This window comes from Plecotus auritus, assembly GCF_963455305.1.
Source record: "Plecotus auritus genome assembly, chromosome: 9".
In the NCBI taxonomy this organism is placed as follows: Eukaryota; Metazoa; Chordata; class Mammalia; order Chiroptera; family Vespertilionidae; genus Plecotus; species Plecotus auritus.
Genome location: NC_137783.1, coordinates 96509844 through 96526089, shown reverse-complemented (window position 1 = coordinate 96526089; position 16246 = coordinate 96509844). Strand labels below are relative to the sequence as shown.

Sequence of the window (16246 nt, the reverse complement as noted above, 5' to 3'; positions counted from 1 at the left end):
GGGAAGAAGTGTGATAAGTTCAAGTGTCATAAGTAGTTGGGATTTTGTAGCTTTCAAAAATATTTTAATCTTAAATATGTTTTTGTAGGGAGCAGCTCTAGGGTCAAGCCTAGGGCTGACCTGTGGCAGGGCCACAAACAAGTCCCAGCCTGGAGGGCAGAGCTATCCTAGCATAATTAAGACTGACCTCGTAGCCCTCCCTAATTCCTTCCTAAGTAGCTAATGTGCTGTGGGAGGTGCAGCAAGTGTTGCCAAAACAAGAACATTTGCAAACATGTTAATCTACCCTTGTTTTAATCAGACTATAAATTAAAACATTGGCTTGCAGGCTGGGTCTTTTGTGTCTTCATCCAGGCACAGGAGATCTACCAGCCCCAGCTATATTGTCTAGTCTGTCTTTTCTTCAATCCTTCACCTCCCCTTTTCAGGTTCACCCTTGGCCGTGCTGGCATGGCACACATTTTCCTACCTCTTTCCTGTTTTCTTCCAATGATTTGTTGGTATATAATATTTTTCTATAATATAGTCATCTTCTACCAATATTCTAAAAGGAACAGTTTTGTAGGGTTTTTTTGTTCCAATCCTCTAATTTGTTTTCTTTTCTATTCTCCCCAGCCATCATTTTTATAAATTTTGCCAGCTAGGACTTCCAGGACAATATTGTACAGAAGCTGTCGTAATGACTGTCCTTGCTCTTATCTATGATTTTAAAGAAAATTCTTCTAAGAATTCCCCCATTTACCATGGCATTGGTTATATTTCTTTTCTTTTTTTTTTAAAGTTTTTTTTTTATATTTTATTGATATTTTTTTTTTACAGATAGGAAGGGAGAGGGATAGAGAGCCAGAAACATCGATGAGAGAGAAACATCAATCAGCTGCTTCCTGCACACCTCCCACTGGGGATGTGCCCGCAACCAAGGCACATGCCCTTAACAGGAACCGAACCTGGGACCCTTCAGTCCACAGGCCGACGCTCTATCCACTGAGCCAAACCGGCTCCGGCTGGTTATATTTCTTTTAAGATTGTACTTTCTTTCTTTTTTTTTTTTTTTCCACTTTCTTTAGTTAAAAAAAAAAAAAATCCCTTGGTATGCTCACCCTCCATGTAACATGCCAATGCCATTTCCTCCCCATTCTTCTTCCTTCTCAGGCGTTCATCTCCTAAACTCTAAGGGACACAGGGGACTGGCAGGCAGACTCCCTTTTCTCTGACTTCTCAGTGAACTCATTTCTTTGATATAACAGAGCCAATGCTGCCCTGCCTAGCTCTCTCCTGTTGCTTCTTTCATCCTTATCCTTGTTTCACTGTCCTCAGCTTTAATAAACATACTCTAAAAAAAGTCCCTTTTATTTAGAACATTCTAAATGTTCCTATTGTGATGATATGTTGCATTATTTCAGACTTTCTTTAGATACTAAAAATTATCAACACATGTTTGAGAATGCTGTGTTGTGTAAGTTCAGTAGTCCTTCCTTATCCCAGGGGATTCCTGAAATCTTGAAAAGTACTGAATTCCAATATATCCTATGGTTTTCCTATATGTACATGTCTTTTAACTTAAAGGAAGCTCTTTGTGGTTTCTTTTAGGCATATATGAATTGCCAACATTGCCATGCTTGGGCTTTGGGTCTATTAAGAAAAATAAGGGTGACTGTTATGCCAGAAGAGTTGATCTGATATCATAACCTAGATATCTTAGTGACTAATGGGTAAGTAGATACATAGAGTGGATTTTGGCCATTCTAATAGATGTGTAGTCTATTTTATTATTATTTTAAAGTCCTTTCCATTTTAGGCATTTCTCTTTCAATTTAATATTTTCAACTTCCCCATCCTTTCTTCTATTCTATGCCTGTTGAGTGAGTTGCTGGTCATTTGTAATTCAGACAAGCTGTGGGTAAGACTGATGGAAAGGCATGCTAGAATGGAACTTGAGGACTTTTATTTTTTTCTTTGACTAACCAGCTTGAGGATGTTTAATATTGCAAATGAAGCATCTTAAAGTTCATCTTAATTTCACTTCAAAGTTGAGCCAGTTTTCATTTGTATTTTTCTTTTGTAAATTAAATTACAGAATGGACATAGCCTAAGTGGCATGTAATCATCTCATTTATTGCATAGAGATAATAGTTACTCACTCAACAGGCATAGAATAGAAGAAAGGATGGGGAAGTTGAAAATATTAAATTGAAAGAGAAATGCCTAAAATTTTTTTCTCCACAGAAACATAAAATCACACACCTAGAAATATTTCACCAGAGGAGTACTGAGAGTGAAGAAGTTTGAGATCCTGCTGAGGTGTCTAAACTGCTAGGGCCATACAAGTGGCCCTGAGACTTAGAGATGGCATTGTCTAATAGCCAAGAAAACTGCTGTAAAGAAGACATTGCATTATTTATTGCACAGCTAATAAATTGAGGAAGATTCACACTTTGAAAGAATTAGTCTTGGAAGCTAAAGAACATGTTAAAAATTCCTACAAAAGTAAAGCATGCAAGAAATATCCCAACTTGTCCAAGCAGATCCTGACTGCTTACCTCCACTTCTTCAAAGAGAAGTGGCCCTTATATTCCCAAATGTACCCCAAACTCAGGAACCAGGAGCTGACCACAAGGAGCTCAGAGAAACACAAGGAGCTCCAAGAGGAGATGAAGCTGAAGTGTATTCAAGATTTCCAGAAGATAAATGGGAATTTCCAGTTCAGAAAGATCACCCTGATCTAGTCCAGAACTCCAAGACATCTGTTGTCCCCAAAAGGAGCCCAAACAGAACCTCTAAGAAATTTCAGAAAAATGGCAAAGAACTGAAGTCTTCCCCAGAAAACGATTTTTCAAAAAAAAAGATAAAATTCCATGGAGAGCCCAAGAATCTCCCCCTGAATGAATACCAGAAGTTCCATCAGGATTTGTGATCAAGTAGGGAGCTGCAAGGCCTGCCCCTGAGGGAATGCATGGTGGAGATTAGCAGACACTGGCAGCACGTCCCAAGGAGCCAGAGGGAGCATTGTAAGCAGCAGGCTGAGGAGCTGCAAAAACAATACAAGGTGGACCTGGAGCACTGGCTCAAGAGTCTGTCTCCTGAAGAGTATGCTGCATACAGAGAGAGAACTTCTGGGAAGCGTAAGATCATGAACATGCGTGGAGGCCCGGGCCCCAAGATAATCAGAAGATCAGCAGGAGAGATGTGTAGTCTCCACCATCAAGGACTCTTCAAGAAGGGGGCTGGCCAGCCAGGGGGAGGGACCAAGAAAGGTTGGCCGGCCCCAGCAGGTTGGCTGTGAGAGCACACTGACCACCAAGGGAAAGCTCCTGCATTGAGCATCTGTCCCATGGTGGTCAGTGCGCGTCATAGCAACTGGTCAGCCAGTCATTTGGTCGTGTGGATGTTCAGTCGTTTGCCTGCTTAGGCTTTTATATATATAGCTCTTGTATGGCAGCAGGATGATACCTGACTGTCTTTGAGCATGTAATGTAAGGAAAGATAATTTTTGTATGTTTATAAAATGGCATAATCACATTAAATGTACACATGTGTTTATTACTAGTGTTCCTCTTTTTTTGTTTTACTTTTCTTTTAATAAATGTTTATAATGGAGCATTTACTTCCTAGAAGTGATCAATGGCTTTTTGTTTTTAATTGTTAACAATTGCATTAAGATAAATATTACATACTATCACAATTTCCTTCTGAATACCAATCTAAAATTGTCAACATATTGATAATTCATTTCACTTCCAAAACCTGCTCTTTAATTTAGCATACTTTTTCTTAGTAATGACCACCCTAAATCCTTTGCATTCTACATTCAGTGACATCTCCCTTACCTCCTCAAGGACAGTGAATGTGATCTCTCTTCTCACCACACAATTGCAAATGTGAGCTCCTTGAGGAGTGTCATAGGGCCTGCCAAACTTTAGCAGGTTTTTAATAGATAAGCATGGATATTTACAATTATTTCATGCTTTACCGGGCATTAAACATGGATGACACTGAGAGGACAGATTAGTAAATGATGACATATAATATTTCATAAGATAAAGCAAATTTTAAAAATTAAAAATTTCCCTGCTGGTGTGGCTCAGTGGTTGATCAATGACCTATGAACCAGAAGGTCATGGTTTGATTCCTGGGCAGGGCCCATGCCTGTGTTGTGGGCATGATCCCCAGTGTGGGGCATGCAGGAGGCAGCAGACCAATGATTCTCTCTCATCATTGATGTTTCTATCTCTCTCCCCCTCTTTCTTATTCTCTGAAATCAATAAAAACTTATTTTTAAATAATTGTTGAATTCCTAAAGCATAAGTACGCTCATTCAGTCCATTTATTGTAAAAATAAAGCCCTACAAATGTATTTTCTAATTCTTAAAAAACTGTCCTTTCTTCAGTGAAGTATTGAAACCAGGTTAACTAATATAATAATATATCTTTTTCCAAAAGATTCATAAAATGATACTGGGAATGATATTATAGCAAATCCCTGATATAACTAATTCCCACAAGGATGTGTCAGTTAAAGCCAAAATTGCTTTATATAAAAAAGTAGGGTTTCCAAATGCATGTTAAAATGTTGATATTAGTTAGCTTATCTGTTTTCACTTATGTAGACATGTTTGTGTAATTAAAATTACCTACAAAAAATTTAATTTCACAGAAAAGTTTTCTATATGTAGTACAGTAATTTTAAATTTATACTGAATAAATCTTTTAAATGTGTGTAGTTGCCAGTCACCACAAGTAAACAAATGCACATAGCAGGTGGCTGGCTAACCACCTGTGGGAACATCAGCCAGCACAACCAATTACAGCTCAGGAAGTGGTGAGATCATGTGCTAATCATCTGCTGAACATTGTTTAGGAGCAGTGACCCTTGGATTTAAGTATGTAGTCTATAGCTGTAGACATGTAATATTTATTTATGTCAGCAAAATCTCTAGTGTTTTTCCAACATATGGCCTGTTTGCTGAAATTTGTTAAAAATAACAGTGAGTTAATTTAAAAAAAAATACACATCTATCTGTTAATGTAATTATGAGCAAATCTTTGTTGAAAGCATTTCAAATTTAATAGGTTGTTAACTTTCACTTATGACATAGGGTCCAGAATTTTTTTCTGTTAAATTCTATGACCGTTTAATGAAGGTCTTCAAAATCAAGGGCTTACTGTAAAGTGATATCACTTTTTACCTTCAATTTTCTGTAATTTACAAAAAGGCAGCTGTCACCAAAAAACAGGGCCTTGGATACATGTGCTCAGTTGTGTAAGGGGTCTACTGGAGCTTTGGATGGCCTACCACTCCCCCATTCTAGGGTCTCAGGGATTACAGAGGGCCCTTAGGTGTTAGTTTAACTAGCAGCCTGCCCCTCATCTCTGAAATCAATAAAAATATATATTTTTTAAAAAGAAGCACAATTAATTCTCCAAAAGTCAACCTGGGTTTGTGGCCCTTTCTTTTCAACATTGTCACCCTGTCACCCGATACTGGGTGGTAGCTAAGGGTTCCATTGCCTTAGGCAGAGGTTCATCAGATTACTGAAAAAGGCCTCAAGTTACTGAAAAGAAATTTTTGGCTGGGGGAGCTTACATAGATGTGTTTGGTGTTTAGATAATATGAAAATTAACTTTTAGTTAAATGCTGATACTGATTGGCACAATCCAATTATTTTTATTATTTATTTTTCAAACAATAAAATTACTCTTTTTAGAGATGTAATGAGACTAAAAATCCCATAGATTAATTACTTTGGCACAAACACTTGGCCAAATTATCAATTAAACAGCACCATTGATGAGAAAGTTGAAAGCTTTTAGTGTATACTGTTTATTTCGGTATTTTTATAGAGGAACAGTTTGTACATTTTAAATTAAGCTATATAAAATCTTAAAGAAAAACAAAAAAATTCCAGTAATAATAGAATCCTATAAAAACCACCATTGGTTATTAAAGTTAAAATATGGTAAAAGCTTTTGTATTTTATAAACACCCATGTTTTCCTTCACCTGCTAGTATATGTGAGGGTATAGCCACAGCATATATTCAAGGAAATGGGTAATAAATACTGATGTTTAATTAACATTGTTAAAAAATTTATTATTTACATTAGAACATGATTAAAAATATATTACATATAATTAATTAAGATAAAGGGAGTCCTCTAAGTTAAAGAGGACTCAAATTACAAAATACAACCTTATTTTGAATTTGAGACTTCATACAACTAACAAATTTAGTGGACTGTGCCCATCATATTGAAGAAAAAAATTTATATAAATTTAAAAAATGCAATAATTAAGACTAGTTATTTGGTGAAGAGTTTTATTAGCACGTTAATCACAGCTATAGAGAGGGTGAAGTGGATGATTGAGGTGGGGAAATGACACAGGGCTTCACAGCTAGATTAATAGAGGGAAAGCCAGGGAGTGATATTGAGATATGAAGATGATGATATAGCATTATGTACTTAACATATAGACAGTATAATGTATGAATAAATGTAGCTCTAGACAGAGATGCTAAGGAAGATGAGGAGAGTACTGGTCTGATCATCCTGTGAATTTCCATCTAGTAGAGAATACCAATAACACTGAAGTATGTATCACTGTGGTGAGAATTGCAAAGGAATGCACAGCACAGGATTTTAAGTAATGTTACTTCAACTATGGATAATTAAACTGAGACATGAACATGTAGAATATAGATGAAAAGGAATTAGAAAATTATTTTTAAATTGTCATTGCATGTGTTTTTTTTTTTTTTTTCTTTTTTTTTGTTGGTTGGTTTTTGCTATTGTGCCTTTACAATCATACCTGTTTGGGAAGAGAATGAATATGATGCCTGTTCTCTTGCATTTAATTTTACCTTTTTCAGACACCTTTGTCATCTCTAATTATAATTCCTAATGACAGTTCAGAAATAAAGCAAAAACCAGAGAACATATTCTATGCCATGCATCATGGGTGATGATTTTCCCAAACTGAGTAAAGCACAAACTGATAATTATGTTTTAAATGTTATCATCATATTTAATAATATAGTAAATGGATTTTCATGACATACAAAGAAACTAAAAACAAAAAATTATAACATATTTGTATTATTTGGTATTGCACCAGGAAAGGTTTTCCTTAGATATTGGAATTCCACAGTATATAGAAAAATTCCTAATCTATTTGTAGTCAGAAGTGACTACAGCAAAAGATTGACCAGAGACGGAAAGAGAACGAGCAAGAAGAGATTCTACATATAAGGGAACTTTGAGCTACATTTATAAAGGTCACATTCATGATCCAGAAATATCCCAACTCAGCCAATAGGTATGGCCACATATTGCAGTAAAGGTGGGGAGGTGGTGAAGACATTGTAGTGGGTTTTAGCACAGCAAAAATAAAGAGTCCCTTCTGGACATTCATATTCTTCTCCTTCCAATCATCACTACAGCCTCCAGAAGCCCAATTCCAAGTGTCTCCCACTTCTATCTCCCAGTAATGTGTCCCAGAGGTAAAAGTCTGAGCAACCCAGTCAAGAAAACACTCAGATTCACGACAGACACATGTGCCCCTTGAGGACCACATCCCACATGGAGGCTTATCAAACCTCCAGGAAGGAAGACAAGACTATTAGCTCCTCCTGGCGGCAAAGTGAGTCACTGCAAAAGGAAGAAATGTGGATACATTGCAAATAAAGTCATGAGGCAAAAGTTGGTCTTTCAAGATGTGACTTTATTATGAGGTCACAACAGCAAGAGCAGTTTTGGTTGTCACATCAAATAAAGTAAAGAGATGTCCAATACATGTGCAGAACAAGCAAATCCCTAAAGACAGACATTTGAACATTTTTTTAAATTCAAATGTTTATGGTCCAATATAAGACTTAACTCACCCTGGCCATTGTCTCAGTGTTTAGAGCTTTGGCTCAGACATAAAGGGTCGTGGGTTTGATTCTAGTCAAGAGCACATCCCTGGTTTGCAAGTTCCATCCCTTGCAATGCATCTATCTGGGCACCCAATCTCTGTCTCTTTCCCTCTCTTTCTCTGTCTCTCCCTACCTCCTTTCCACTCTCTCTAAAAATTAATGGGAAAAAAATATCCTTAGCCTGGCCAGTGTAGCTCAGTGGTTGAGTGCTGATCTATGAACCAGGAGGTCAAAGATCCATTGCTGGTCAGGGCACAGGCCTGGGTTGTGGGCTTGATCCCTAGGAGGGGGCATGCTGGTGGCAGCCAATCAATGATTCTCTCTCATCATTGATATGTCTATCTCTCTCTCTCCCTCTTCCTCTCTTAAAATACAGAAAAAAAATATATGTATGTCTCCTCAGGTGAGGACTAAGAAAAAAAAATAAAAGGACTCATTTCTCCAAGATCACTTTTCTTAGCAAAATGGCCAATGCATGATATTCCCTGAATTCTCTTCAGTTATCAAAAATTAGAATCAGAAGAACATTTCTTCATTTTAAATAATCATATCATTTTGGAAGGGATGTAAAGAATTGTCATAAGTCAAACATTTTTCTCTGTAAAAGAATGAAAACCCCATGTGTGTCCATTTTAGAAGTAGTTTCTCAGAATCGGAGAAAAGGAGGATATAACATTTAGACCTCATAGAGGGAGGGCCCCTAGAATGAGTAATAAATCAGAGCCACTGAAAAAAAAGGGATAATAGAATTGCCTTATTTACATTATATATTTGTCAAATCGGGGAGGCTTCACCCTAAGAAATTCCAGGGCAGAGATTCTCAAAGGAACACCGGGATGGAGTAATCCCATCCCCAAGGAAACAGACGACCAGGAATTTCATACCCACTTTACAGAAGTGGGTCCTCAGGGGCATCACTTACCCTGTGTTGCTCAGCTGCCTCTTCTACTGAACAGTGTCTGTGAGTCTCATGCTCCTGGGAGGTATAGCAGTGCAAACAGAGCAAGCTCCTCTGGTCCTCACAGAAGCTCTGCTTTGCCTCCATGTGTATCCAACACCCATTTTCCATAGAGCACAGGAATTGCCACAGACTGGCTTGTCTGATGAGGAGAGACAGTTCCTTGAGACAGACATTTGTGTGAAAGTCTCTCTGCTGGGTTGCTCTATGGCAAGAGCAGTGAGCAAGAACTGACCTGTGCTGCCAGCTGAGGTAGAAACAGGGCCTGCAAAAGCTGTGCCCACAGTCTAAGTTGATGGGGTCTATGAAGTAGTTAGTGCAGATGGAGAAGGTGAGTTCATTCTGGAAGACTTGCAAGATTTGGGAATCCATGTTTCTGGGAAGAATTAGCAAGAGGTCCCTTCTGGGCCTGGGTTTGTGAGAAGTTTCTGAACAGTTATTTGAGGGTAGTGATATCCATATTTTTTCTCTTTGTAATAATCACTAAAGAAAGATAAACTGTATATTCCATGATACAGATGAAAATCTGAAGCCTAAGAAAGAGTCCTCAGGCTTTACAGCAGTTATTATTCTGGCTCACATCACCTTCCACACCCAGTTCCTAGTCCTTATCCAAATATAAATTTGTGGAAATATCCATTTCCAGGATGTGGATATGGAATTTGAGTACTGGTCTTAGTTGTTCTAAATCAATCAGAATTGTCCCCATCCCTCTTTTCAATAACTTGTTAATGAGCACAGAAGTGTGAGATTTAGTCCATAAATCTATTTAGCCAATGAATCTGAGAAGATGGCCAGAATGGTTCTATGAAATGACTTCAGAGAGAGGGTCATGGAAACCTAGCTCTTGCCTTTAAAACAAACAAATAAGGAAACAAACAAAACACAAACTGAACTAATCAAGATTCACTAGAAAGGAAATTATGAAAGAAATTGGGCCTTTTTTTTTTAACTCTTGAAGATAAATAACTTTTGCTTATACAAAATCTGAACTGATATATTTTTAAAATATGTTTATATTATCATTACAACAGTACATTGAATGTTCTGTAAGTATTATATTCCTTATTTCTCACATGAAAATATAGGCTAAAAGTTTAACTAAACATTTTTGTTATTTTTTTTAGTGTCTATTTAGGTCCTTTGTCAATTTTTTAAATTGGGTTAGCTTCCTTTTGTTAAGTTGTATGAGTTCCCTATAAATATTGGAGACTACACCCTTATCGGATATAACATTGGCAAATACGTTCTCTCATGCAGTGGGTTCTCTTGTTGTTTTGTTGATGGTTTCTTTTGCTGTGCAAAAGCTTTTTATTTTGATGTAGTCCCATTTGTTTATTTTCTCCTTAGTCTCCATTGCCCTAGGAGCTGTACCGGTAAAGATATTGCTATGACATATGTCTGCTATTTTGCTGCTTATGGACTCTTCTAAGATATTTATAGTTTTCCATCTTATGTTTAAGTCCTTTATCTGTTTTGAGTTTATTTTTGGGTATGGTGTAAGTTGGTGGTCTAGTTTCATTTTTTTTTGCACGTATCTGTCCAATTTTCCCAACACCATTTATTGAAAAGACTGTCTTGATTCCATTGTATGCTCTTGCCTTCTTTGTCAAATATTAATTGAATATAATGGCTTGGGTTGATTTCTGGGTTCTCTGTTCAGTTCCATTGGTCTATATGTCTGTTTTTGTGTCAGTACCAGGCAGTTTTGAGAATAGTAGCTTGGTAATATAGTTTGATATCTGGTATTGTGAGCCCTCCAACTTTGTTCTCTTTTTTTCAGGATTGCTGTAGCTATTCGGGGTCTTTGAACCAGAGAATCTAAACATGGATTAATAACAATACTTTTATTTAGCCAGTAACTATTGAGAACAGGCAATGAGTAGAAGTCATACCTAAATGAAAGATATCAGATTAAAATACTGTTAGTTTAAGATATATACACTGTATATGCTTCCCTGAAATCACATTAAAGATAGTCTAAATTCATATCAACTAGAGAATTATATATATTTTTACAAAATATACTTTTACTGATTTCAGAGCAGACGGGAGAGGTAGAGAGAGATAGATACATCAATGATGGGAGAGGATTATGGATTAGCTACTTCTCACATGCCCTCTACTGGGATCAAGCTGTGCATGTGCCTAGCATCAAACCATGACCTGCTGGTTCATAGATCAACACTCAACCACTGAGCCATGAAGGCAGGGTGAGAATGACAGTTTGATTTGAAATTATTGTCACTGTAATTTAAAACATATCTTTTAATCTGTAAATGTTATTCAATACTGGGAATGATACATTTGAAAGCATTCTTACATTACAGTGGAACTTTATTTTCAAACTTAATTCATTCTGGAAGGCTGTTTGAGAAGCAATTTGTTCAAAAACCAAATCACTTTTTCCCATTAGGAAGAATTTTTCCCAGTGAGCCAAAATTGAATTAATCTGCCTCAGACCCCAAATGATTCCCTGTTTTAACCTTTCTTACATGCAGTACATGTCTAATGTACTGTTTATAAATAAGCACTTCTTTTCTTAAATTTATCAAACCACCTGGACCAGCTTTAAACAAATTTTTCCTGTATCACTGCCTAGAAATGCTATCAACAGCCAAGTGCTTTTTGTTTATCCAATCAACTTCAGCTGTTATATCTATTCGGCTGCCTGTGATTGTTCTGTGAGTACTTTCACACCCTTAGCAACATTAGCACTCTTTCCTTTTTAAAAAATGTATTTTTATTTATTTCAGAGAGGGAGAGATGGAAACATCAATGATAAGAGAGAATCATTGACTAGCTGCCTCCTGCATGCCCCCTCCAGAGACTGAGCCCCAAACCCTGGCATTTGCCCTTCACCGGTATGGAATCCAGACCCTTCAGTCCCAAGGCTGATGCTCTATCCACTGATCCAAACCAGCCAGGGCAACATTAGCACTCTGGATGGCCTCTTTATGTTTTAAAATTGTGCTAATTATAGATTTTGTCCAGCAACAAAAGCATTTTCTCCTTTGATGCCTGAGAGACACTTTGTTGCACTGGGTTATCAGCATGAAAGATTTGTCCAGTTGAAAACAGAAGTTTTGGTTCCACAACCAAGACATTTTTTCTATGAACAGCTTGGTTGAGAAACAAACTGTTTGAGATGGGAGACGAGGTTTGACTGTATTTCATTGTTTATTTATTTACAGCTTGTGCTAGGTACCAAGAAGCAGCCATGATCAAGAAAGACATCATTCCTATCCTCATGAAGGCTATAGTCAGGGAGCAAAGCAATGCATAAATAGCTACAGGAATTTTAGTTACAATCTGGGTTAATGCTATGAAGGAAAAAAGGGGAGGGGTATAGTGAAATGTAAACTTAGGCTTGAATAAGGAAGTGGCCTTTGAAGACAGCTTGAGGGAAATTAGGGTGTCTTTAGGTATGGATCCTGAAGTGAGAAGAAGTGTAGTAAGTTCAAGTGACTGAAAAGAGCCATTGAATCTGGAAGGAACAAGAAACAAAAGTGGAATGTGTTATACAGGTGCCAGAACTCAGAATTTTGTAGCTTTCAAAAAGTCATTTTTTGTTTTAAGTCCTCACCTGAAGACAAATTTTTCCATTAATTTTCAGAGAGAGTAGAAGGGAAGACAGGAGAAGGGGAGAGAGAAAAACATTGATGTGAGAGGGACACATTGACTGGTTGCCTCATGCTTCCTGATCAGGGATGAGGAGGTAACCAAAACTCAGTTATTTGTCCTTGAGTAGGAATCAAACTCGAGACCCTTGGTGGGTGGGCTGATGCTCTAACCACTGAAAACACCAGGCAGGGCTTTCAAAATGTCTTTTAATCTTAAATACATTTTTTCTACCTCTTTCCTGTTTTTATCCCAAAGATTTGTTGGTATATAGTTGTTTTTTTTCTATAATATAGTCATCCCCTACAGATATTCTAACATGAACAGTATTATATTTTTATTTCCAATCATTTCATTTGTTTTCTTTTCTCATCTCCCCACCCATCATTTTTATAAATTGTGACAGCTAAGACTATTGTACAGAAGCAGTGGTAATGACTGTCCTTGTTCTTATCTCTGACTTTAAAGAGAATTCTACTAAGAATTCCCCATTTATAATGACATTGGTTATATTTCTTTTAACTTAAAGAAGGTCTTTACAGTTTCTTTTTGGCATATATGAATTGCCAGCATTGCTAGGTTTGGGCTTTGGGACTATTAAAAAAAATAAGGGTGCCCTAGCTGGTTTGGCTCAGTGCATAGATTGTTGGCCTGCAAAATGAAGGGTCATAGGTTTGATTCCTGTCAAGGGCACCTGCCCGGGTTGTAGAATCAATCCTTAGTAGGGGGCATGCAGGAGGCAGCCAATCAATGATTCTCTCTCATCATTGATGTCTCTCTCTCTCTCTCTCTCTCTCTCTCTCTCTCTCTCTCTCTCTTTCTCTTTCTCTTTCTCTCTCTCTCCCTCTAAGAAATCAATAAAAACATATTTAAAAAATAAAAGAAAAATAAGGGTTACTTGAACACAAACACTGTTATGCCAGGACAATTTATCTGATAACATAACCCAGATATCTACCGTGTTTCCCCGAAAATAAGACAGTGTCTTATATTAATTTTTGCCCCCAAAGACACGCTAGGTCTTATTTTCAGGGGATGTCTTATTTTTCCATGAAGAAGAATACGGTACACATTTATTGTTAAATGAAAATAAAGGAAATTTATTACCTGTATACGGTACGGTAGTACAGTAGTTGTCAACACAAACCAGACAAAATGTGAATCCTACAGTATCAAGAATTTACTCATTTATTCAATGACAATCATGTCATCATCTTCTGGAACATCATCATAACAATCCAATTCCTGAATTTCCTGGTGAATTTCTTGTGACTCCATTTCTTTCAGAATCAGTGGACCAAATCTCTCATGTTTAGCAATAGCACTGTCTTTAAATGAGTACTTCTTGTCAAGGTAGCCTGCTCGCAGTGCATTTGCAATGCAACTGTCAGTGATTTTCTCCCGTGAATTCTTCACCCAAGTCACAACTTCTTGCAGTTTAGGTTTCCCAAAGTTTCCACGCTGATTTCTCTCCATTCTATTTTCAATGTAGTCATTAATTTCCATGCGCAAATTGTCTTTGAATGGCTTGTTTATTGCAATATCAAGAGTCTGGAGATAGGCCATCATTCCTGCGGGAATCATTATCTGATCTATTTTTCTTTCGTGAAGAAATGTCTTTATGTCTTTAGCGCAGTGAGTGCTGGCTGCATCCCAGACTAGCAGACCTCTTTGGCTCCCTCGCATAACAAGTGGCAGCATTAAATCGACCCACTTCCTTATAACTGCTTGTGTGGCCCAGGCTTTTTCAGTTTCAAGAATAAAAACACCCAAAACATGTTCAATCTTTTCCTTCTTGCCCTTAGAAATGATTAAAGGTGGGATTTTAGTGCCATCAAGACGAATTGCCAAAATACAGGAAACATGTGCACTTTCGTAAGCAGTGTAGGGAATGTTCGCTAAGGAGGCACCCCGCTGTTCAATTGTTGTTTGAGATGATTGGCCCATAAACACTGCAGTTTCATCCATAGCAATCATGTTGGAAAGATTGTATTTAGAGAAGTCAGCATCATCAATAAAGGACTTGAATGCAAGTGCTCGCTTAATAACTTGAGTATCTTCCAACCTAAACAATGTTGCAGATCTTCTTAAAGACAGTTCACTTCGCTGAAGGAAATTATCCAGCCAGTGTTGTGATGCTTTGAAGTCTTCGGGGGCTATGTCAAACTGTGGTGCCATTGCAAGGGCAAATTCTTGAATCTGAGCCCTATTCACAACCAAAGCCTTTGCTCTCCTGTCAACAACCCATTCACAGATCAGGTCTTCCAGCTCGGAAAATAATGGTTGCAGACCTGATCCACACTTGCGTTTTTTAGCATTTCCCTTGTCCACTTGTTCAATGAGGTTGCCATACTCTGCTCGCCATTTTCGGACCAATCGGATACTCAACATCTTCTCTTTGCAGAAAGCAGTAAGATTTTGGCCCCAAGAGTCTTCCAGGATTCCTTTCTTGTACTCCACGGAGTAGCTTTTTCTTTTTGCGCTTATTTCTAGGGGTAAAAAAAGAGGAATTGGGGTATCAAGGTGGGGGGAAGGGGACCACTCAAAATGACACAGGGGGGATTAGAGGGGGGAATCAAAATGGCACAGGAGAATCAGAGGGGGGATTACCATTTTAGTAACCCCTTTTGATCCTCCTGTGTCATTTTGATTGCCCCCTCTGATCCTCCTGTGTCATTTTAAGTGATCCCCCTCCCCCCACCCCTGTGTCACTGAACACCTTCACCAGACATCCCCCTCTAGCCCTTTATCAGACATTTACCTCCTGGGGCCTGCCTGGGGACTGTCACTGGGCTTGCTGGGGCCTGGATCTGGGCTGGAGCAGGGTCTGCCACTGACTGAGAACCTTCAGTCATCATGAAGGCGGCCGCGAGCATCAGGTAGTGTCACCAGAGACAGACCAGCACTCACCACCTTCGCCACGTCCCGTCCGCTCTAATCCTCCTGTTCTTCTACACGCATCTGCGAAAGTCTCCTCCTCTCTCCCACCCCACGCTCACTGCTTACTCCGACCTCCACTCCGCCTCCACACAGCAGTGACGTCAGGACTCCACGTAATGGCACTGGTTGCTAGATGCCAGTCGGGGCGGCCCTAGCGACCAGTTTACGGTAAATTAATTTTCATTCTGAGACAGAGCCTGGGGCCTTATTTTCGGGGGATGCCTTATATTTCACTCAGAAGGAAACCTGTAAGTAGGTCTTATTTTCGGAGGATGTTTTATTTTCGGGAACACGGTAAGTGACTAATGGGTGGGTAGTTTACACAGGTGAATTTTGGCCATTCTAATATATCTGTAGTCTATTTTACTGTTGTTTTAAAGTCCTTTCCATTTTAGTTATTTCTTTTTCATTTTAATATTTTTACCTCCCCCCCCCCCATCCTTTCTTTTATCCTATACCTGTTGAGTGAATTGCTGGTTATTTGTTTGGTTCACTTGTAATTAAGACAAGCTGTGATAAGACAAATGGAAAGGCATGCTAGGATAGAACTTGAGAGAAATTTTATTTTTTTCTTCTTTCTTTCTCTCTTTCTTCCTTTCTTTTATTTTTTTTTTATTTTCTTGAGCTTGAGGATGTTTAATATTGCAAGTGAAGCATTTTAAAGTTCATCTTAACTTCATTTCCAGGGTGAACCAGTTCTCATTTGTATTTTTCATTTGTAAATTAAATTATAGAAGGGACATAGCCTAAGTGGCATGTGATCATCTCATTTATTGCATAGAAGAGTAACTTTTCTATCTCCACAGAAACATAAA

General features: G+C 38.1%; 1 pseudogene across 1 annotated transcript; it reads left to right on the top strand.

Annotated features, from left to right (window-relative positions):
• Positions 1-1708: 1708 nt before the first annotated feature.
• On the top strand, positions 1709-3283 carry LOC308233609 (upstream-binding factor 1-like protein 1; annotated as a pseudogene). Its single transcript has 2 exons — positions 1709-1712; positions 2410-3283. The product of its transcript is annotated as an upstream-binding factor 1-like protein 1 (transcript).
• Positions 3284-16246: the final 12963 nt, after the last annotated feature.